Here is a 23,107-nt window from a genome sequence, read left to right on the forward strand (position 1 = left end):
AGCTGTCTTCCGTTTCGAACACACCCATTGTCTAGTAAAACCCAGGAGGATGATGCAACTTTTGTTTGGAATTTATTGGCTCTGTAAGAGTGGTTGAACCCTATGGAATCAATTTTGTGTCAAAAAAATTCAATTCAATTCAAAACTCAATTAAAAAATACAAGATTGCAATGAAATCATTTGGGTAACCGTGTAAAATATTTGTCTTTGGCTCTTTCTCAGTTTTGTTTGATGCTGTTTTCTTTGATTACGATTCCAGCTTTCTCGTTTGCGCTCCCTGACTTTTTGATTGCGGTTTTGACACAAACGTGTCTGGGGGTTGGGATGTCCTTGGGTGCATTTCCATTGGCTTATTTATGTTTGACGGACAGCTAAGCAAGCGTATGACGCGAATGCCGTACTCTGCTAACAACGTCTCATCACCAGTGCGACACAGTTCTTCCAGTATGGCCATGTGAGTTCGTTGTAATGTTTTTGCCTAATGTTACGATTTCTTGCAGAATGCAGTCCGAGGTAAGACAGGACATGCATTTTGATTCAGTTTATTTCGATAAATTATTAATAATTCTATGAATAAATTATATAAGTGGTCTTTAGACCTTCGTGCAATGTTGTAATAATACTCACTACACGGCAGCAGAATGAGATCAAGATGTGGTTAACTTACATCTGTCTGGGAAATGAGCTGCTGTGCAATAGATCGATAGGGTGTTGTACAAGTTAGGTAACGTTAAAGGAGAAGTTTGGTGTGAAATTGACCTTAGCTGTACTGAAAGATGTTGCCGAGTACTTACATGTGTCCAATAGGCACCTTCGCTCAGAAGTCTACCAATGCAGTGTGGAGTTAGTTGGAACCTTTTTAATTGTGTAAAAATAGCGATTTAGCTGCATAGGCTACGCTATGCCCCCACAGCTACTCGGCTAAAAACGGCGTAATTTGGAATGCTAGGGGGTGAGCGAAGGTGCCTATTGGACACACATGTGCAACATCTTTCAGTACAGCTAAGGTCAATTTCACACCGAACTTGATGTGAAACATTTTTCACAGTTGTTATGTCTGCATGGCTAATTTCGCTCTCCAACAGGGTTCTGCCCCTGCTAGTGCAGCTGCCACAGCAGCTGTGCAGAATATATTGAACATTATTAGAAACAGCACACAGACAGACGTCAGGACAGGGAGTCAGAATCAGACGTCAGGCCAGGGGACCAGCATGGAGTCTGAAATAAGAAGGTGTAACACTTGAAAGCTAGTTTGGCTTAACCTGTTGATATGACGTCCACATAGTAGTCCACGAGGCAGAGGAGATATTTCGGGACATGTCTCATGAACATGAAGATATATCCGACAGTCCTTCACACCATTGGGCATCACATCTTTCTAAAAGCAATGTTTTAACCCTTAGAACCCGATTGACGCAAAGTGCGTCAAAAAACACACCCTTTCTTCTCTGTTACATTGCTCCGGAACCGTTTAACCGTTATTAAACCTTTATTACGTGACAGAGCAGAAGTGGGGCTTTCCAACGAGACCACGCACTTGTCTGTGCGATCAAGTATGAAAATAAAAAAAAATCATGAAATTAAATCAAATTGCATCATATTTACAGCCTATACTTCTGTGCGTTCACCTGCGCACCCATCACTCTCGTTTGAATTACTCGCGAACCCGTGATCGCATAGATATGGCAAGCATATCAGATGAAAGAGCAGACACAGGGCTATTCATTGGTATCATGTATATCGATCCTTCTGGGTTATAAAACAGACGAAGTAACAGCAAAATAATAATTTCATATAGCTGGACTTACCCACGTTTTTGTCTGTTTTTGTGGCAAAGCATGTTTATAATCCAACGCTATCATGTGTTTCTCTACGGCAAAGCATGTTCATAATCCGGTTTTGAGATCCTAGCAAATTCCTGAATGGCATCCAATTCAAGGCTCACATTACATTCCAATTTGTTCAAAGAAACACCTTTTTTGCCTTTACTTTGTTTATGGCAATGCAGTATAAAGTTGAGAATCATTATGAGTGCATACACACGCAGGCTAACACGCAAACTCGGGTCAAGATTTATTTCACTAAATAAAAAATGGCATTTATTTTCGTAAATCACACACCACATATTTATGTAAATTACTCAGCCCCAGAGTATCCCTCCAACATGGCCATTATATTGCCAGATTCAGGACAGTCTGCCCTACACACAAATGAAATGCATGTAGAGCTATGAGCTTGCTGTGGTGAGATACATGACAAAATATAATAATTTTTATAATACGCTTTTTGTATTTTAATTCTTTAAAAATCAAAATAAAATCAATGCCAGTACTAATACATGAACTGATGGCATGATCTGGATAGCCTAGACTCTGCTGAAAAAAACAATATATAATATGTGTGTGTGGCACTTACAATGACCAGAATAAATCCTTATGAATAAAGGTAGTGAAAATGCCCTAAAAACAGCTTAGGGTTGTAAGGGTTAATATAGTGCTCAAGACATTTCTACACACACACACACACACACACACACACATATATATATATATATATATATATATATATATATATATATATATATATATATATATATATATATATATATATATATATATAATGTCTGTAATGTGAGAAAATTTTGTTATCATCTCAGTCCTTTGCAATTTCTACAGTATACAATTTACAATAATCACTATTCTTATACTTAACAGAGCAATTGTTCTTCATGCCACATTGCAGCTGACCCCAATGCTACAACAGATAAGAAATGGCCTCAAGGTCTATGACTTGCTCACAATCATTGAAAGGCAGAAACTGGTCTGTGCACCACTTTTCATCCCCGTCCAACAGGATGATGATAAAGTAAGGATTCATCTTTGTGTACTTCATCAGCTTGTAGTGTTAGGCCTGTTTTTTTAGCTCCTAATTGTGTGTTATATGTGTTTTTTTTGCCATCATGTCTTTTTCAGCCTGATGCAGATTATATTATGAGTATCCTCTCACCAGCGAGAAGGGCAGCATGAAGGAGACGGCAATCTTGAACTTCTTTCAGGATTTCTTAGAAGACCTTCAGGACACAGGTTTGATTCTTGGTTGACTGGGTAGTGAACACAACTAGACACCAAATAATATTTTTCATGATTGTGCCAACTTATTAGCCTGGCTAGCGCCACCACTTCTCAATGAGATGTGGTCTGGGAACCAAACGTTCATTTTCTCGTATTTGAAAAAAATGCCCAGATCCGTTTATTGGGTGCCACTCATGTCTATCAAATGCGTCTGTGCATAGCTCAATAGCATTCAATTCATCCCTTGTGTTTAAAATTTGCAGATAGGCCGATGGTAAGCGTGTTTTTATGCTGGCAACAAAACCAGAACGGTTTGCGAACGTTGTTCTTTATTCTAAATGCCATGGCGATACAGAGAAAGAAGTCAGAAAAGGAATTTACCTTAGACTAGGCTATATCTGAGCCCGTCTACGGACATTCTCTGGCTATATACTGAAATAGGTTAATGATGTAAAGCCAAGTGCGCTTCTATGAGACTGGTGTGTGCACGCACAGTTTTTATTGATGAGTCGGAGTGGCAAGTGTTGCGCATAGTTGCAGTGGAATGTGGCTGCCCAGGGCATTATAAAACTTCTCACTCTTAGACCTACTCATACACGGTGGTGAAATGGCGTATTTAGCTGTCTATATTCGAATCATATGCAGGGGGAGAAATCGTCGGACATCCATGATTATTTTGCTATTCAGCACCCCTGGTCAAAAATATGTTCCCGCGCGCCTGGAAGTATGATTTGAATGTAGACTGTTGCAAATACAAAACGGGAGAAACAATATGGTTCATGCGCTCTCATGCTGTTTCATTCGTGCCGAAAAGGAGGGAGAATTAAACATTAAGCATGTTCCACTTTTGCATAAATAATTCCTGAACGGTTTTGGTCAGGGCTGATAATGCAACTGTATTTGACAAAGGACTGATATAGGCTATTTGCTAGTGACAATGAATGAGCTTTCAGTGTGATACGATCTCCTTGTAAATTACGTAATTAAAACGTGTTTCATCTGTTCTGGCTATCCCTGCTATTTGGATCTTACTGTATCTCACTCAATGAACAACATCTCAACACTAAATGAATGATGATCTGTAATTGTCATCAGATAGCCTAGTCATATAGGTAGACATTCAGTGTGTTTGAAATAATTAATTTGATAATATTTTCCATCTTTGCAGAGGAAAAGTTATGTGTAAAGGGAATTAAAGGCCTGTCTCATATAGACGCCTGTCTCTAATACTAGCTGGTGCAGTTTGGCGATTTGGGAAAATAAAAGCCCGGGTTTTTGTAACACTTACCTCGAATTGTAGATAAGTAATGTTATGTTAGGACCAGTGTCTAGGCTTGTAGGAAGTGGAAGTAGTTAAACGGTAATAACAGCAAAATAATATCAGACACACCACAGAACATCAAGTAAGTTTGAAATGCCGGCTTGTTTATATTTAAGTAGAGAAAGAGTATAAAACATAATTTGGTACCACATGAGACATTTAGACAGACAATATGTATAAAGAATTGGAATTAAGTGCTTCAAATACTTTCAATACACTTTCAAGTATTCTAGTAATGACCTCTTCTTTCAGGTAATAAGGGTCAAACAATTCAATCTCTATTAAGCTATTTAAATCAAAGGGTATAGTTAGCAGTTAGATTTAAAGTTACTTTTAAATTGCTATTTGGTTTCTATTTAGAGTTAACTCAGTTTCTTTTAAATTCTATTTTAATGCAGTTAACATAAATTCTTATTTTGGTTTATAAGATGTAATCACACATTGTAGCAATGACTTTAGAGTAAGCTAAACTTCACACAATAAAGTCTTATTTTATCTAAATTCAAATTGAGTACGTACTTTGATTCAATGGAATTACAAATTCAGTAATATCTAATTATCAATAGCATTACGTGCTGTATTCAGTAATATCACTGCTGGTTATCAATGGCAACAAATGCTTTTAATCTATCGGCCTATTTTAGAATCAGGTAGCAAAGTCGCCACAATATTCCGTACAGTCTGCCGCCTCTGGTTTGGCGCGGTATTGCACTTACGATCGGATGATTTAGCAATACGATGTCCAATAGACTTCCTGTATACCTCATTTGAAAGAGGAGGTTCTTGTCTACAAAATAAGCCCTGATTGGGTTATCTCCGAACATTGTGACCAATCCTATGGGTGATTTATGGGTGATCTTCTCCGATTTCGCCAAATTTGTCCCTTAACAGTATTCCGTACATCACTTCGCGAAACAGTAACAGTGTTCCGTACACCGCTTTTGGGTACAATTTAAACACACATTTTACACTATATAACGTATATTTAAATTGTTTGATGTTGGTAGATTATGTAGTTAATGGATGTATCTGTTGATCAATACGTGGTAAGGATTATTTTAGGATTTATCTTAGATGTAGGTTAGCCTTACCAGCAAGTCATTTGGTACTTCCATGTTCTTCTCTGTAGCCTTCTCCTTGAATAAGTCAATGGAAACTCCACAAGTCATTGCAAGTGCGGCGGTGACCACTTTTATTATTAAAAATACTAAGTGCATCAAGGCACTGCAAAGAAGGGAACATAGAAAGGTGCCACATTTAAGAACACTTGTGAAATATGGGTGCGCAACACAGTTCTGGTTCACAGTACATGGAAGGGGCGATTGACACCATGTTCCGTACAGTCTGCCGCCTCTGGTTTGGCGCGGTATTGCCCAGGGTCAGTTACAGGGCAGTAAGAGAATGCATCAGATTAAAGAGCAGTGGGCACTTGTAAGACCTAAAACACAGAACACAACACGTGTACTGAATTAAGTGCCATTTCAAGAAGCCCTTTGTAAGACCAGAACACACAGAACATAACACAAAACAAAATAAATATAAAAATATATGAATATATAATAAAAAAAACAATGAACTATATACAGTATGTACAATATTTACACTATTTACAATATTTACAAATTATACATATATTTACAGCTCCAGTTCCAGTGCCACCTGGAGCGACACACTGTCCTGGCACTTAAAACAGTACCATTCACCCTCTGGTACCACACCGACTTCCAGGCACTCTGTATGGTACCAGAGGGTGCACAGGTCACACTGCAGCCACTCGTGAATGTCACGGGAGGACCCAGGCGGAGCTATGTCCTTGCACAGAGTGCAATACTGCTCTGGGTCCTCCCGTGCAGCGCGTAACGCTGCCTGGCTTGCTTCACGCTGCTCTCTGGCCGCCTGCTGGGCTGCCCTTTCTGCCTGCCGGGCTGCCCTTTCTGCTGCCCGCTCAGCCACCTGCTGCTGCCGGAGGAGCCGCTGTGCTGCCCGCTCTCTTTTCTCCTCCTCTTTGCGCCTGTCCTCCTCCTCCCTCTCTGCCAGGAGGGCCGCGTAGGCATCCGCGTTATGACCCTCGCTGGCAGAGGCATTCTCCTCTTCCCCCGGGCCGGCCGGTCAAAATGTGGGGGCACAAGGATGTCAGCCAACCCTGCTGGGATGACACCAGCCGACACCAGGGGATTTGGATATCTTTTACAGGTGGGACACTGCCCGGTGGTGGGGGCAGCGGTGGTGGTGGTGGGGGCGACAGCAGCAGCAGCGGAGGTGGTGGTGGGGGCGACAGCAGCAGCAGCAGCAGCGGAGGTGGTGGTGGGGGCGACAGCAGCAGCAGCAGCAGCGGAGGTGGTGGTGGGGGCGACAGCAGCAGCGGCAGCAGCGGAGGTGGTGGTGGGGGCGACAGCAGCAGCAGCAGCAGCGGAGGTGGTGGTGGGGGCGACAGCAGCAGCGGCAGCAGCGGCGTTGGTGGTGGTGGAGGAGGAGGAGGCGTTGGGCCTGCAAGGCGTCGGGGCGGTGGTGGCAGCAGGGTCGGCGGGACCCCAGGGCGACGAGACAGGTGATGGAGCGCACTCTACGGCGGAGGTGGTGGTTCCGGTGTCGGTGGCAGACCTGGTGTGGGCAGCGGCGTCAGCGGCGTCAGCGGTGCCAGCGGTGGAGACGTCCTCCGGGTCCTCGTCTGTATCAGACGGGAGATGGTTTGGGTCCCGGAGGCCTTTGACGAGCTGTTAGTAGGTGTTTAGAAAAATATGTTAATCCAATGAATTGTACTTCACATAATGTCAAACTGTTTTTTTTCTCTCCCCAGCGGCGTTCGCGCAGCAGTGGACGGTGACGTGGTCCCTGGTGGTCACCTGCTGCGCGTAGACGTGTCTCTGGCCTTTATGGCAGAGGACACGCTGCCTAGAGTGGCCCTTGTCTCCAAAGCCTGTCTCGTCGCAGTTGTATATCTGGGCTGGGGTCCCACCGAACCCATGCTGCTGGTACAGGGCCTGGCAGATGCGGAAGAGCTCGTCCACCCGCGCCACCGTGGCCCCATGGACCCTCTCCCTATCCAGGGGATCAGGCCTCCACGAGGCCACGGTGGGGTGGCGAGCTCTAAAGCGGGTCCACCACATCTTGCTCAGGCCCTTCTCCATGTTCACCAGTGGTGAAGTCCGTCCCGACGCCTTGCAGATCTCAGTGGCCAGTAACAAGGCCACTGAGCGGGTGATGGGGAACCCGTGGGCTGCCATCCAAAAAATGTAGCCCACCAACGCCTCCTCCTCCTCCGGCATGAGGGCCCGGTTTGTTTGGGGCAAGTGGCCATACTTGCCCTTCCTCCAGTCCTGGAGGGTGGTGTGGGGGATTCCGTGGCGGGCAGCCACCTTGCGGAGGCTCCCACCCTCCTCCAACTCCTGCAGGGCCTTCGCCACATCCTCCCTACTGTATTGTTTAGGCATTTTCCTGAAAAAATAAAAATACATAAAATTTATTAAAACTAGACTAGACAGACAGATAGATACTTTATTAATCCCCCAGGGGAAATTCAAAACTTCAACAGTAAAGAATTGTTTAATTGGCGGTGATGTGTACCACTAGGTTGCTGCCTTTTCTATCCAGTAGGTGGCAGTCCAGGATAAGAGACCGCAGAGCCATATATATATATATATATATATATATATATATAGCCATGGCTCTGCTATTCCTTATCCTGGACTGCCACCTACTGGATAGAAAAGGCAGCAACCTAGTGGTAATTATGTGAATAAAAATTGCCTCAGTGGTCGTTATACTTACCGTGAGTATCGACAACCTCCTGCCTCATCGTGCAGGGGTGTCTAACTTGCACTGATTGCCCAGTTTAAACTTCAGGACAATTAATTATATAAATCTACGAATCCAAAACATTACACGATGATAAAGTATGTAATTACAATCTGGCCATCACATTTATTCATGGAAATGGTGGATTCCTTCTGTATAACTATTGCATATCTGGGCATCACGCTAACGCGCGCTTTTTTTTCTTTCTAACGTGCCGCATTTTCCCAGCGTTTTGCCAATGTCACTAATTACGCCATGAAAAGGTTTAAACTTCAAAAATGAGCAATTATATAAATCTACGAATCCAAACCAACACGACTCTAAATTGTCTGACCTTGTTATCAATAACGTTAGCTTTACTTACTTACCGTGAGTATCGACAACCTCCTGCCTCATCGTGCAGGGGTGTCTAACTTGCACTGATTGCCCAGTTTAAACTTCAGGACAATTAATTATATAAATCTACGAATCCAAAACATTACACAATGATAAAGTATGTAATTACAATCTGACCATCACATTTATTCATGGAAATGGCGAATTCCTTCTGTATGACTATTGCATATCTAGGCATCAAGCTAACGCGCTTTGTTTTTTTTTTTAAATCTGCCGCCATTTCCCGGCGTATTTGAATGTCACTAATTACGCCATGAAAAGGTCTGATAAAATGACCGCTAATGTTATACTAACAATCTATATTCAAACAAAATAACTTTTTCAACATGTTTACTTCAATATGTAATACGTTACACATATACATTTTACCACATATTTTCACAAATCTTGTTTAAAGTCTTCCCCTACGTCATTTAGGGCGAAGGTTAAACCCTCCCCCGGCACCATTTTTAAATATTCTTCCGGTATCGCTAAAATATGCTGTGTGTGTTGACATACTTACTCGGTAGTTGCAATGTTCACTGGTCAACAGATACTCTCCACGGTCAGAGATCAAAGAGGACAAGACAAGGTTGTCAGAGGTATTTATAGTTTTTATTGACCTGGAAATAATTAATTGCATTTGATCGTAAAAGGTTAACTGTACGGATTACTGTTACCCACAAAATGAACGTTTCCCTATGGCAGGGAGCACTGTACGGAACACTGTTGCTAGCTTCAAGCTAAACGCTAATCAGTTCTTTCAGTAAACAATGCAGTTCAGTTATGGACAGTGTAAAACAGTCAATGAATTCAACCTGGCTAGCGAGCAGTCCAGCGAGATCCACGTGAGAAACGTGGCAGGAGATGAGTTAAGTTTCGTTTTCAACGAGTCCACGCTTACCGCAAATCAAAGTCCAAAAGAATCCTCTTGCGGCGACAATACCAAAGGTTTTACAAAGTTCTACCGCAGATCCGATGAAAGAGTTGTTGTTTTCCTCTGGATTGTAAATGAATTTTGTGGATGCAACGTGATGATGATCCGATGGTTCTTCCTAATGTGGGTGGCTCGCCAGCGGTGCGTGGCTCCAAACAATCCAAACACACGGTTTTACTGTACTATAAAATGTCTAAATAAACCACAGTCTACCCTTGCAGACAGAATATAACATAACACACTTTCAAATCAAAGAAAATAAAGGTTTTCACGCGTCTTGCTGTTGTTTTGCTCACTGGTTCGTTTAACTAGCTTTTCTTTCAGCTTGCGTCCTTCTCTGACTAGCGTTCTCTCCCACAGGAAGTTGCAACCAGCTATATAATTGGCTGACTAGTTTAAGTGACAAAACTTCCTGTAAGAATCAATATTGAAACGAAATATTTGTAATCCTATTTATTACACTAAATCATGAACTTTTATATCTAATATCAGACTATTTCAAAAGTATTTTTACTGTTATTTATTCAAGAATCTGTTTATGACTATTTTAACCTGGGTTACACTATTATTTGGAGTTTTACGGTATACCCCTTGAAAATGTTGCCACGTCACAGCCACAAAAATAAGTATATTCAATTGAAGTTTTATGTGAGTTATTTGGACCCAGCCATCTTGCCATCAACTTGAAAATGTTGCATTGCCTGCCTTTAAACTAATACAGTTTTTGGTTTCATGTAGATCCAGTAAATCCTAATGCTCTGGCCCCAGGTGACCAAGGAAAGTCTTTGAACATCCCCATGGCCCTGCAGTGGCTCACAGGCCAAAGACACAAGCCACTTCTACCATCCGAAAGGGCAACGTTTAAAATTAATGTAACATTTGAGCACAACTGTAACGAAAAAATGCCTGGACACAGAATTTGCTATCCTGTGGTCAGTGCCTGCACAAATACAATCTGTTTCCCCGTCACTCACATGAGCACATGCAGTGACTTCAAAGATGTGTTCCGTGTTGCCATTATTATGGGATCAGATTTTGGTCGGGTGTAATTGGTGGGCAGGTTGGGTAGAGTAGTTTCCATTGAGTCCTACTTCCATACTTCCGTCCATAGCGCAGTTAATAGTCACTACAATCAATGGAAGTAGCTACACCAGAGGCGACAGTGGTGCGTACATTCGGAAAAAAAATAGACCAGTCTTCTAAAATGGATTTTACGCGTTGCGAACGGAGCGCTTCAGTTACGCACCTGGTGTAGCTCCCCTGTCACAGTATGAATTATTGTGTTTTGTGCTGTAGTTGGTGTGTTGGGCAGTAGAGTTTCTCAGGGTTGCCCTCCACCTTACCTCTTGCATTACCTTAGGTGTTAACGTTCTTAACATTTTGATTTTCAAAAAAACTTGTCAATGTCAAATACAGTATGCAGTGTTTTTCCAAATAAAGATGGAAAGAGTTCTAGTAGTTTTGTGTTGTTTATTGTACCACAGGCTGAATGTCCAATAGGTTTTTTGTTTCTTTATGTCTATCATGTAAAAGATGAAATTTGTGAATTGGCAGCATACATTTTTGAAATAAACTACTAAAACTACACAATGAACCTGTAACACAAATTCTGACACACTTCTAGGACAAGTGAGGTACACTTGGTTATATTGCAGGGTTTTGTACATTTCATTTAATTTAGGCTGCGAACAAGATGCCGTGTTTGTCTGTACAGGTCCTTATGGCACAGTGGTGAGACGGTGGGATTTATTACCTCTTGCAGGATGACAAAGTTCCTCTCTGACAGGGGGCAGGGAATTTCAGTCACCACCACTCCATCCTCAGGGTCACAACTCTCTGGGATATTCTCTGGGGGCTGGAAGAAACAGGAGGGTTTGATAATACTAACATTTCAGCATCATATTCACCCACCAGTAATGCTCTCTACAAGAATTTTTTGAAGAGACGGTTAGGAGGCAGGGCCTCAAAATTTCTGCTGACCCAACCCATGTTTTAAACAGTGAGTATGAGCTTTTGCGATGTGCAATAGGTTAATTGGGCAATTGATCAATGGGCTTGTGGGGGTATTTATCTATTTATTTAGCGGGATGTGCAATAAGTTAATGGGACAGTTGTGCAATAGCATACCAATAGGACGTGGGCTGTCCATTTTTGTGTAAGATCATGATGGTATGTATGTGGGGGCATCATGTAGCCTTATCTATTTATCTTTCATCAGTTAGATGTGTATGATTTAGAGGGATGTGCAATATGATAATGTTTTGCTTATGTTTGTCATATGCTGAGGAGGATATGAATGTTTATGTACAGCATGTGAAAGTATCTCAGGTGATCAAATTTTTCAGATGGGGATTGGGCCATACAGGGAAAATGTGCAATATGTTGAGATATATATGAGTGCTGTTATGAATGTGAAGGTATTTTATGATGGACTAAACATTTGGAGGGAAACTGCAATAACTGCTGGACTGTTTTTATGGTGTGTGTGTGTGTGGGTGTGACTTATTCTACAAATTCAACAGTACCTGTACATCTGGCTCAACCACAGATGGTTGGAGCATCCCGATGTGCCACAGCTGGTTAGGGGTCAGGTTTCCTTCGGTTCTTTAAGGATGGTGGTTCCAACTATTCAAGAAGCCTTTCAGATCAGACCTCAGTCACATAATAGGAATCTAGGAAATCGCATAATGCACACAGAACAGGTCAACCCCGTCTGACAGGTCAAGCAGCCCCTCTTCCTCCAGTGAGTGTAGGTCATCATAGTATGTGCAGGTGACTCCTGACCACACGTCGCGCCACAGCCGCTCCACTCTGGATATTGGAGTAAAAAGGTAAAAAATGTAAAAAAAAATTCCATTGTCATTTACAACTGGTGCTTGTATTCCAGAGAATTTGAATAAAGGTTTCCATTCCATCCCATTTACCTCTGATTGTGAACACTTTTCCCGGCTATGAAGCTTCCACGTCCAGTTCCTCGTACTGAGAACATGCACCTGGCAATGTCCACATTCTCGACCCCTTGGTCACCACATACTCTATGGAGAATATAAATATGTTAAGTCCACCAGACCCTTTGTTTCTCACTAGTGTAGTGGCCTCAGAGACAGGATAGGTGGGGTACAGAACTGTCAGTGATTCCTACCTTGACGGCCATCCAGTTGAGGCTTTGTTGTTTGCAGCTGCATCAAGGTATAAGATCTGTGTAAAAACAAGGTTGAACAAAAAGGGAAATACTCTGTTACAGTACCATATTTTCTGCACTGTAAGGTGCACTTAAAGGAACCTGTTTGCTTGTTTTTCGTCACGTGACCTGGCAACACTGGAGGCAACATATGAAACTGGTAATTGTACATACCCTCCTTGAATAGCCATCGACCCCACTGAATATGACCATGTTAAATCTGAAAAGTTCACCATTACATGTCAGGACAAACCAGTTTTCATCCAGCAGCCATTACTACACTAAATTATGCTTAGAGGTCTCATACTGACCTGATTAATTTGTGGTTAGTGTCCACATAAACCAAGGACAGAGATGCAGGTACACTGTACGTTCTACGAGCTACAAACCCAACCTGTATCATTCTGGCCAAAACCCCAGCTCCATGCACACGCTGCACACTGCTCCACACTCTACGCCAGAGGTCACCAAATGGCGGACCGCGGTCCGAGTCCAGACCCTGACGTGATCCTATCCGGACCCAGACCATAATAATTTAGATTTTCACAGAAGATTTCAAAGCTGCGCTAAATGTTTCGTAGGATAGCAGCTTCAGGAACCATCATCTCGCTTGCTGCTACTCCAGTGAAATCTGTGCATTCTGATAAAGTCCAGTCAGTGAGTAAAGTTACTATGGTGAAGAGACTCACTGATAGCCTGACAGGGAAAACGAGCGAGGAGAGGAGACGTGACGAGAAACAATCGGATGGATATGTAATTTAGCGATTAGTAGCCTAAGTTATTTTCAAAACATGGATTGTTCAAAGGGGAGAAAGCTAGACAGCGAGAACAGAGCTTTATATAACGATCAGGGCAATTACCACGCAAAACTGTCACGTCCATAACATCAACTAAATAGGCCTACGATGGCATTGTGTTGGCGTTATGGGTGTGACAGTTTTGCGCGGAATTGCCCTGGACCGACTAATATTACGTTTTTCCTTCCTATGCGTTGAGTGCCAAAAACGTAATATTACGTTTTTAGCTTTTTTTAAATCTGGAGATCTGGACATTTTATCTGAACGTTTGATCTTAACTCGGCTTTTGATGGTTGCCGCTTTGTTTCGAATCAATCACTGACATGCACGCCAGGTCAAAATCAGGTCATTTATTTTCGTGGGTTTATCACTAGGTGGCAGGTCTCATTAGATCTCTTCCCAGAAACTTTGCAGGCAACACTTCTCAGGTGCTGAAGGGAGAAATGAAAAAGTCGAAGAAAAAGGTATTGCAGCAGGTGCGTTTTCGCCAGACAACGCTGGATGAGTCCACCTTTCTACTAAGACAAGATGACTCTGACCACGACAGGTCAAAAACATCCCTGCTGAAAAAAACAGCCTGACCAGCTAAAGGTGGTTTGCCGGTTGACCAGCTTGTTAACCAGCTTGTTTGACCATCCTAAGATGGTTGACCTGCTAGACCAGCAAAACTCTTGCGAAAACATACCTTCAGCTGGTTTTCCCAGCTTATGATGGTAATTCAGCTGGTTTTGCTTGTCGTACCACCTCAAGCTGGTCATTTTAGCTGGTGTTGCTGGTCTATAGTGCTGGTTTAACTGGCCATGCCAGCTTATGTTGGTCATTCTAGCAAACCAGTATGACCAGCTTGACAGGCTGGTCTGAGTGGGTGGTAGGCCGAGTCGCGCTTGCAAGAGGGCACGCCCTTGCCAGAGTGCCGAATATGTCGGTGATATTGCGTCTTTTATGAGTCACTATCTCCATTTCTAGAAAAAAAAAACCAGGGATTTTGATGAAAACTAGCCATTGTTTAGCTTGGGATTTCTCAGGAACAGAGGCGTGTAGAAATACACGGTTTGCACCACTGAGAGCTTAAAGTCTCACCTTTTAAACGAGCCATTGTATGTGTTCATAGCTATAACACAGAATATGCTGTGGCTGTACAAAAATCATCAAAAATTGTCTAGATTGCTGGCACTCTAGGACAAAGCTTCCGAAAACAGCTTGGCATTCAATGAGTTAAGAGGGCAATATGATTGATCCACCACAATCTTAACACATCCATTCACTGCCCAACAACGTGATGTTGGTTTCCAGGATTTCGGGTCAGCATTAAAAATAGAATTAAACTTGCTGATTGATGGGTTCAAGAAACCAGCTGTGGAATAAATCCATCCTTGTCTCAGCTCAAATCTTATTTTAAGTTAACTTTAAGATCTTAAAATAGCCAAGCAGTGTTTCTCCCCAATTAGGGCCTACTCTTATCTTGCCTTATTTCTCCTCATTTCGAATGTTGCCTTTAGGCTACTAATTTTATTTCACATTAAACATTAGGCCTAGGCTTACAACTAGGCTCCATCCATCCATCCATCCACATATATATATATATCCATCCTATACACGCATGTTAAACATTATGATGCTCCGGACCTTTGCTTGAGGAAATTTTCTGTAACTGGACCTCGCTGAAGTTTAATTGAATACCCCTGCTCTACGCTCATCACACGATGGCCTCTAGCTAACAGCTTACCCTTTACCAGTCGGTAGCCAGCGTGGGGCATTCTTGTCTTTATAGACCTCACAACACTATCCAATTCATCATCAGACATGCTGGAATAGCAACCACGGACAGATAAATCATGTTCCTTCATTCTCCTGTAAAACGTACTCCTTGATAAACTATACAAGTTTGCCAGATGCTCTATATTAGGCAGTCCATTGGAAAGAAGACTTTCAATATCCCTCCCTGCTATGTCTAGACGGGGCCGTCCTAGCCTACCCACAGTGACAGTCACAACATCACAACATCGGACGCATTAACGCATGCTTGCTGAGCAGATGCTACCGGTAAGCTAATGGTGTTGATCAGCTCCTGTAGGCCGGAGATAAGGTCTGTATAAGTAAGTAAGTATATATACTCTTTTGATCCCTGCATTTATCCCAATCTGTGAATTAGTGAAACACACAGCACACAGTGAGGTGAAGCACACACTAATCCCGGTGCAGTGAGCTGCCTGCATCAACAGCGGCACACGGGGAGCAGGGATTAGGTGCCTTGCTCAAGGGCACTTCAGCCGTGCCTACTGGTCGGGGTTCGAACCGGCAACCCTCCGATTACAGGTCTGAAGTGCTAACCAGTAGGCTAACAGCTGCCCTTCTGGTCTGGTGGGATGTGTAGGTGTTGTGATGCTGCTACTGCTAAGGACAGCTTCTGCTGGGCAACATCTAATAGATAGCTGAGGTCTAGTGCTTCATTTCTCAACATTAAGAGGAATCTTTGTTGTATTCTTTGTAAGAACTCAGTTCGTACTTGCTCCTGTAAAAAACAATGTGCAATCAGTAATAGTTACAATTGTTAATAATAAACTGAATCGTAAACTTGCCTATGTCCTGCCTTACCTCGGATTGCATTCTGCCATCAAGGTGTATTTTTGTTCAAAACTGTGAGTAGTTATTATCATGAACTATCTGTCAAAATAAGCCCCGCCCCCTGAAACGTCATAAATCACGTCATAACCACGCCTCCTTTTTATGCAAATTAGCCACGTGGTTGTCGCCACGTGTTGTTTGTTATTGTTATTGTTTTGTGAGTCATGTGACAGTCATGTGACTGGTGTCAAACCCCTGGGCGGCCATATTGGATGTAAAGTCATGTGACAGTCATGTGTCTGGTGTCAAACAATGCCACGCCCCCTTGGCATCCATATTGGATGTAGTGTCATGTGACAGTCATGTGCCTGATGTCAAACCCCTGGGCGGCCATATTGGCCCCCAAACCCCCATGTGTGTTTTGTGGATAATGGGGGATCAGATAAACTTTGTAAGAGTTGTATATGTTTAGTGGTAAATGGGGCTAAATACAAAAAAAAAAGAAAATGGAGTTGCCGGAACCCTGATTCGAACCAGGGATCTTTAGATTTTCAATCTAACGCTCTCCCAACTGAGCTATTTCGGCTGCAGGGCTTCAATGGTATGCAATGCATCCTACTTTGTAGGGGTGGTGTTTTGTCCGGGCATGTCTCTGAGTGTGTTGTTTGAGACCCCTTTCATGTCGGGGGTCTGCCTACTACCTACGTACACTAGTGCTGATAACATTGTAAAAGACCTGTTTATGAGTAGTGACGTCTGTATGCAGACACCTGGTTATCTATAAACCCTTTTGTAGTGGGTGTGTTTTGCCCCGGCGTGTCTCTAGGATTGAGATTATAAAAGCTGTGGGTGATGTATAGCTATCATTGTTAGCAGTGATTTTGAACAGAACTTACCATGGCTGACATGATTGAATCGGCAAAATCAAAGAGACGGATTACACTCACCCCTGTTAGCGCTAAGCTATCGAATCCTGAAATGACTTATGCACCGCAAAGGAGGAGACCTGAAACTTTTGTTAATTTTCTGAGTAAACCTAATGATGGCGTGGAATACCAATGGTTGTTGAACGATGGGCGCATCGGAGGCTATGTTTTTGACAAGGAAGATCGCAGTGTGAAGCTATACGCATTGACATCTCCGGATTTGGCGTTTTCAGACGACATGGCGCACATTTCATTTTGTGATGCAGATTGGGTGATGTTTAGGGACTCTTGGAAGGATATTGTACAGCCTGCTATGGACAGTCGCTACACAGCATCATGGAATAGTCCAGCCTATGTCAAGTCTTACCACATGTATGCTAACTGTCCACAGGATTTCATTCGCCTGTCTAGCAGTGCATACAGAAGACCTACATATTATAATGAAAAAGATTTGAATGAATTCGCATATACACCTAAAGTGGAGTATCTTTGGAAAGACCGGCATGTTCTAAGTGATGTTTTCAAAAAGGTTGATAGATTGTTCAAATGGAGTGCTGGTTTGGAAAGATACCAGGGCGTCAAGGCATGTCTCTTCCAGACGTGCCAAGATGATCTGGAACTGGCCAACCATTGTGAAGAAGCCGCTCCGGAATCAGCGCCGCCTCGTTCATGAAGCTTAAAAAGAGGTTTTCATACGAAGGGTTCCTTTACTCTCAGAGCTGTTGTGAAGATCATACAATGTCTCTATATGTGGATGAAGTTGAAATGACTGAAGCGCATGTTTGGCCTGATGGTGTGGATCAAAGTTCAAGAAGTATGTTTTATCAAGAGGAATCAGTAATTGAACAAGAAATGATACATTATGACATGGATTACTTGTGTGAGAGATTTGCGATGCTAACTTTGACGGATGATAAAGAGGATGTTAGAGAATGCCATCTTGTGGATGATGACGCCCCTGCGGGTGTACCTCCTACCGGTAACAAAAACGACTCTGAAGATAAAGGAGAGGTCACACATGATTGGGTAGCGGAGAAGTCGCCGCCCTCCAGACTACACCCCTTGAATGGTTAGTGGTTGTATACGATCACACCAGCCGGATCATCGAGACGTTCAGAACTGTCGTGATGCCTTCAACAGATGTTAAGATGACTGATGCGTGTGTATACTTTCAAAATACCTGCGGTGGGGTGGGCATGATAGATTGTTCAGAAGACTTAGAGATTGGTGTGTCATTAAACCCTGTATCATCAGCAGATGGAACCGGGACTTCTAAAGCTACTGGTGAAGACCTTGTTGGTTGTTTGGCAGAGCTACCTCTTGGACTTATCAAGGCCTGTGTGTGTATTACACTGCAACACATCATCACGCAGAAGTTACAGGGGGACTGTTTTGGATGTCAAGTAAACCACCCCAGCCAGATTCAACATTCTTGCCTCTTTGAACCAGATGCGTACTACTTCCAAACAAATGTTGAGGATATAAAACATCGGCTATACAAAAGACCTCTACTGCAAAGCGTGAATCATCTATTGGGACATTACGGCTATCAGACCCATCCCCAAAAAATTTGGGGGTCTGTAGAAGCTATCGTCTACGAATTAACAGGGGAACCATACATCTGTGGGTATTTACACACTTTCAAGGAAAATCACATACAGGATTGTGATACAAACATTATTCTTGAAACTCTGACATATTGGGACAATTAACGGTAATGGGGAATTGGTGCTGTGGTTCAGGCCCACCAAAAGAGCGTGTGAAATATGAGCTAACAGCCTTACTGTGTAATGTCATAGCAGACGAATCTACATGTTATGCAACTGATATTGCTGTACCTTACCATCATTTTAAAGCCTTAAAAATCAAATGACGCTTGCTAGATCATTGTCTGAAGAATGGTCCGATCTACTGAATATGGGATCCTCCGTTAACAAGGCGTATCATGTAACAGTGCATGAAATTTTAGAGAACATGTGTATGATTCGGCAAGGGTTTTTCAAGATAGGGCATATCATAGCTCTTTGTACATATGTAACTGATGTATGTGTCATCAAACAAAGTAAGAATGAGTCTGTGGATGTCTATGAGGTTGTGAATAGCCTAGTGGAATTTCTGGTTGCTAAGGACTTTGATGTGTGTGTTAAATTTTTAAACTACCTTGATTCTCTACCCATGATGGATATGTAAGCCTGCTTGTCAAATAAAAGATTGTGAATGCACATCATGGTCTGTCATTAGTTGTATGGAGGGAGTCATGGAGGAGGTTCTAAATACAATCTACTACACACCTTCAAGTGAGGGTTCATATGGGGGTATAACTAGATTAAAAGAAGCTGCCTTTAAAAAAACAGGGGTACATCTGTCCGATAAGGATGTTGCTGAATGGTTATCAGGGGAGGATGCGTACACGCTTCATAAACCTATGCGTGTCAACTACAAAAGGAATAGGGTGATTGTGTATGGTATCAACAGGCAATTTCAAGCGGATCTGGTTGACATGTCCATATACTCCAGGGAGAATGACCATGCTAAATATATGCTGACGTGTATAGATGTCTTTAGCAAATATGCATGGGTGCGTATTTTAAAAAACAAATCAGGGATGGCGGTTGCCTCTGCTTTTGAATCAATCATAGAAGAGGGTCGTATACCCCAGAAGTTGCAAACTGACCGTGGGAAAGAATTTTTTAACCAGCATTTCCAGAGGATCGTGAATAAAAACAACATTCATCATTTCGCCACTGGGAGTGAATTAAAAGCTAGTGTCGTGGAGCGATTCAACAGAACTATTAAATCAAGAATGTGGCGTTATCTAACAGCCGCCAACTCTAAACGCTACTGTGACGTCTTACCTGATATGGTATCATCTTATAATAACAGTTACCATCGTAGTATCAAAATGAGACCTGTGGATGTGACAAAAGAAAATGAAAATGTGGTCTTTAAAAACCTGTATGGTGTAAAGACGGGGGCTGCCAAAAAATCTGTGTTCAAATACAAAATAGGAGAGCTTGTTAGAGTATCTAAGGTCAGAGGTGCATTCACAAAGGGGTATGAGGAAAACTACACACGTGAGTTTTTCACCATAGCAGAGTGTGTACATCGAAACCCTCCTGTTTACAGGTTGAAAGACTATGATGGAGACATGTTAGAAGGTACCTTTTATGAAGAGGAGTTGCAGAAAATCCTCATAAACAGGGATAAGGCCTTCAAAGTGGAAAAGATTTTGGAAAGCAAAAGAGTAGGTAGGACGCGTATGGTATTGGTAAAATGGTTAGGTTGGCCATCAAAATTTAACTCGTGGGTCCCCGCAAAAGATGTGGTTGATGCTTAAAAAATGTCTTAAATCACAACACAACATACATATCCTTATTCACACCGGCGACATCATGGAGGACGAAGGGTTTTATGTGACTTTACCAAGCAATGCGTGCCGCGATATTTATCCTGACAATAGAATATCCAGCTACAGAACTAAACTGGCAAAAACACTAACACTAAGGGGGGCTTGGGAGGTCGCTTTAATTGAGTTCATGTACCCCAAAACATGGGTTCCATTTCACAAAAAACATTCAAAATTCACAATTACCGATACAGCTACTAACATCCTTATTGTTGGTGAACTTCGTGAAGCTTTCTACAATAGCATTGCTGATATCATAGCAGAAATCAATAGTGTCGGGTCTCATATACAGTTTACCTATGATGAACTACTTCACAAAGTCCGTGTGACATCATCCGAAAGTGATGTTTCGCTAACATTCCGAGGGAAGCTAGCCAGGATTCTAGGTTTTGAAGATATGATTCCATTCGCGGTACCCCCCGGGAGCGTCGGTAGATACGCCCCCCACATTGCTGATTTGTATGGCGGGGAATATACATTGTTTGTCTATACAGACATTATAGACCACCAAGTTGTAGGTGACTATTATGTACCACTCCTGCGATGTGTAGAAATAACGGGGGAGACCAAAAATATAGTCACAATCGGCTACGACAAACCACACTACGCACGTGTGTCTAAATCACACATTGACGACATTACCATAGAGGTGAAAAGTGATCAAAACCACAACGTGTCATTCAAGTACGGCAAAGTGATTACAAAACTCCATTTCAGACCGGTAAAACAACTTCCAAGAATTTAAAAATGAAAGAATTTAATCCCTACGCGGACCCACATCGTTATGTTACATATTATCAAAACCAGGCGGGTGGCCATATTGACGGGTTCGCTGGGGGCCCTGTCATGTATGGTGGATTTGGCTTGGGATCGCTCCTAAAAGGTCTGTACAGAATGGCTATGCCTCTATTGCGTAGGGGTATTGGAATCGCTAAACCGCATTTAAAAGCGGCAGCTAAAAATATCGTCAGTGATGTGGTGAGCAACGTCATGCAAGCCCACAAGTCAAGAGGGGTCGGGGGTGTTAGTAATGCAACGTAGACACATGAAACGACCGCCAGGTGTGAGAAGAGGAAGATACACAAAGAAAAACAATGTAAAGGCTAAGAAAAGATCAGTGTCGAAAAGGAAGGCTCAGAGTAAACACCGGGGGAGTAGACCTGCTAAAAAGAGGCGTAAATCCATATTCTAACCATGGCTCTGATACACGGCATGTCGGCGGAGTGTGTCAAATCTGAGTTGGATCTTTTTACAGTGCCTATGACTCAAACGGCTATAGAGAAAAACACCTATGTTGAGATACCTCCCATATCAGCTCTGTCAGACACAGGACCCCTGGAGTTTTTTGTCGCGGGAAATGGTCAAGACTATATTGATTTGAATAATTCGCTATTGTATACAAGGTTAAAAATCACCTTACCCAACGGGGCGGACCTACCAGCGGGGGCGCCTGTGGGTTTGATAAACTACCCTGGCGGCTCAATCTTCTCTCAGGTCGACATAACACTGGGGGATCGGCTCATATCGCAGAGCTCAAACACCTATCCATACCGCTGTATTATAGATTGTCTATTGAATTATGACCGTGAGGCCCTGGAGACCATTTTCTCTGCGGGGCTGTTTTACAAAGATACAGCAGGCCATATGGATGTCGGGGATCCTGGAGGGGCCAACGAAGGTCTCACAAAGAGAGCTGCATTTTCTGAATCGAGTAATGTTGTAGAATTGTTAGCTCCAATCCACAGCGACATATTTTTTCAAGAAAAATTGATGTTAAACGGAATTGATATCAAAATAAGACTAACTAGAGCGAAGGATGAATTCTGTTTAATGCGCAGTGATGCTGTAGCATACAAAATCAACATTCTTTCAGCAAGTCTTTTTGTGAAGAAAGTTTCTGTATCTCCGACTGGGTCATGCGCAAGCATTGCAGTCCACCACTGCTAAATACCCTATTGATAGAGTATGTCTAAAAAATTTCTCAATACCCGCTGGTACGCGGGTGGCTAATCAGGAAAACCTATTTCTGGGGGCGTTACCAAAATCCATCATATTAGCAATGGTCGATAATGATGCCCATACTGGTTCATACACAAAAAATCCTTATGCGTTTAAACATTATGATCTGGAATTCCTAGCCGTTTATGTAGATGGACAACAATACCCGTCTAAGCCGCTACAGCCGAAATTTAATGAAGCGTCTGCCGTACGGGAGTTTTACCAATTGGTGTTATCCACAGGAAGACATCTGAAAAACAAAGCACTGGTCATAAATCGTCAGGATTACTTGTCCGGTTACAGTATTTTTGCTTTTAATTTAACGCCTGACGAGGAGTGTGGCCAGCATCTGTCATTAATAAAGTCAGGCAATATCCGTTTGGAAGTTCGGTTCAGACAACCGTTGCCGAATACAATAAATTTGATTGTGTATGCGGTATTTGACAGTATAATTGAGGTGTCTAATCGAAGACAGATTTTGATGGACTACTACTGAAAGATCATGAATACTGTTGAATTATCGACTATTATGGATAATATATCCAAAAATACACATTTTCTAGGGGTATTGGCTTGTGATCAACTACCTAAAACACCCGTGTATCATTTACCAGCCTCTGTGATAATTAATACACATAATTCAGACCAACCTGGTGAACACTGGTTAGCTACGTACATAACTGAAGAAGGTGATGTGTGTTTCTTCGACAGCTTCGGGAACCGTCCAGACAGTGA

General features: G+C 42.5%; 2 long non-coding RNA genes and 1 other non-coding gene across 3 annotated transcripts; 1 reads left to right on the forward strand and 2 right to left on the reverse strand.

Moving 5' to 3' along the window:
• The first annotated feature begins 730 nt into the window (after window positions 1–730).
• On the forward strand, window positions 731–22,117 carry LOC121694896. The gene is made up of 3 exons (XR_006025932.1): window positions 731–823; window positions 14,901–14,907; window positions 22,107–22,117. It is a non-coding gene; the product is annotated as an uncharacterized LOC121694896 (long non-coding RNA).
• Window positions 11,250–12,702, reverse strand: LOC121694893. The gene is made up of 4 exons (XR_006025931.1): window positions 12,642–12,702; window positions 12,424–12,534; window positions 12,025–12,310; window positions 11,250–11,354 (listed from the first exon to the last, which is right to left on the reverse strand). It is a non-coding gene; the product is annotated as an uncharacterized LOC121694893 (long non-coding RNA).
• On the reverse strand, window positions 16,556–16,628 carry trnaf-gaa. Its single transcript has one exon. It is a non-coding gene; the product is annotated as a tRNA-Phe (tRNA).
• Window positions 22,118–23,107: the final 990 nt, after the last annotated feature.

Source organism: Alosa sapidissima, chromosome 2 (assembly GCF_018492685.1).
Source record: "Alosa sapidissima isolate fAloSap1 chromosome 2, fAloSap1.pri, whole genome shotgun sequence".
Lineage (NCBI taxonomy): Eukaryota > Metazoa > Chordata > Actinopteri > Clupeiformes > Clupeidae > Alosa > Alosa sapidissima.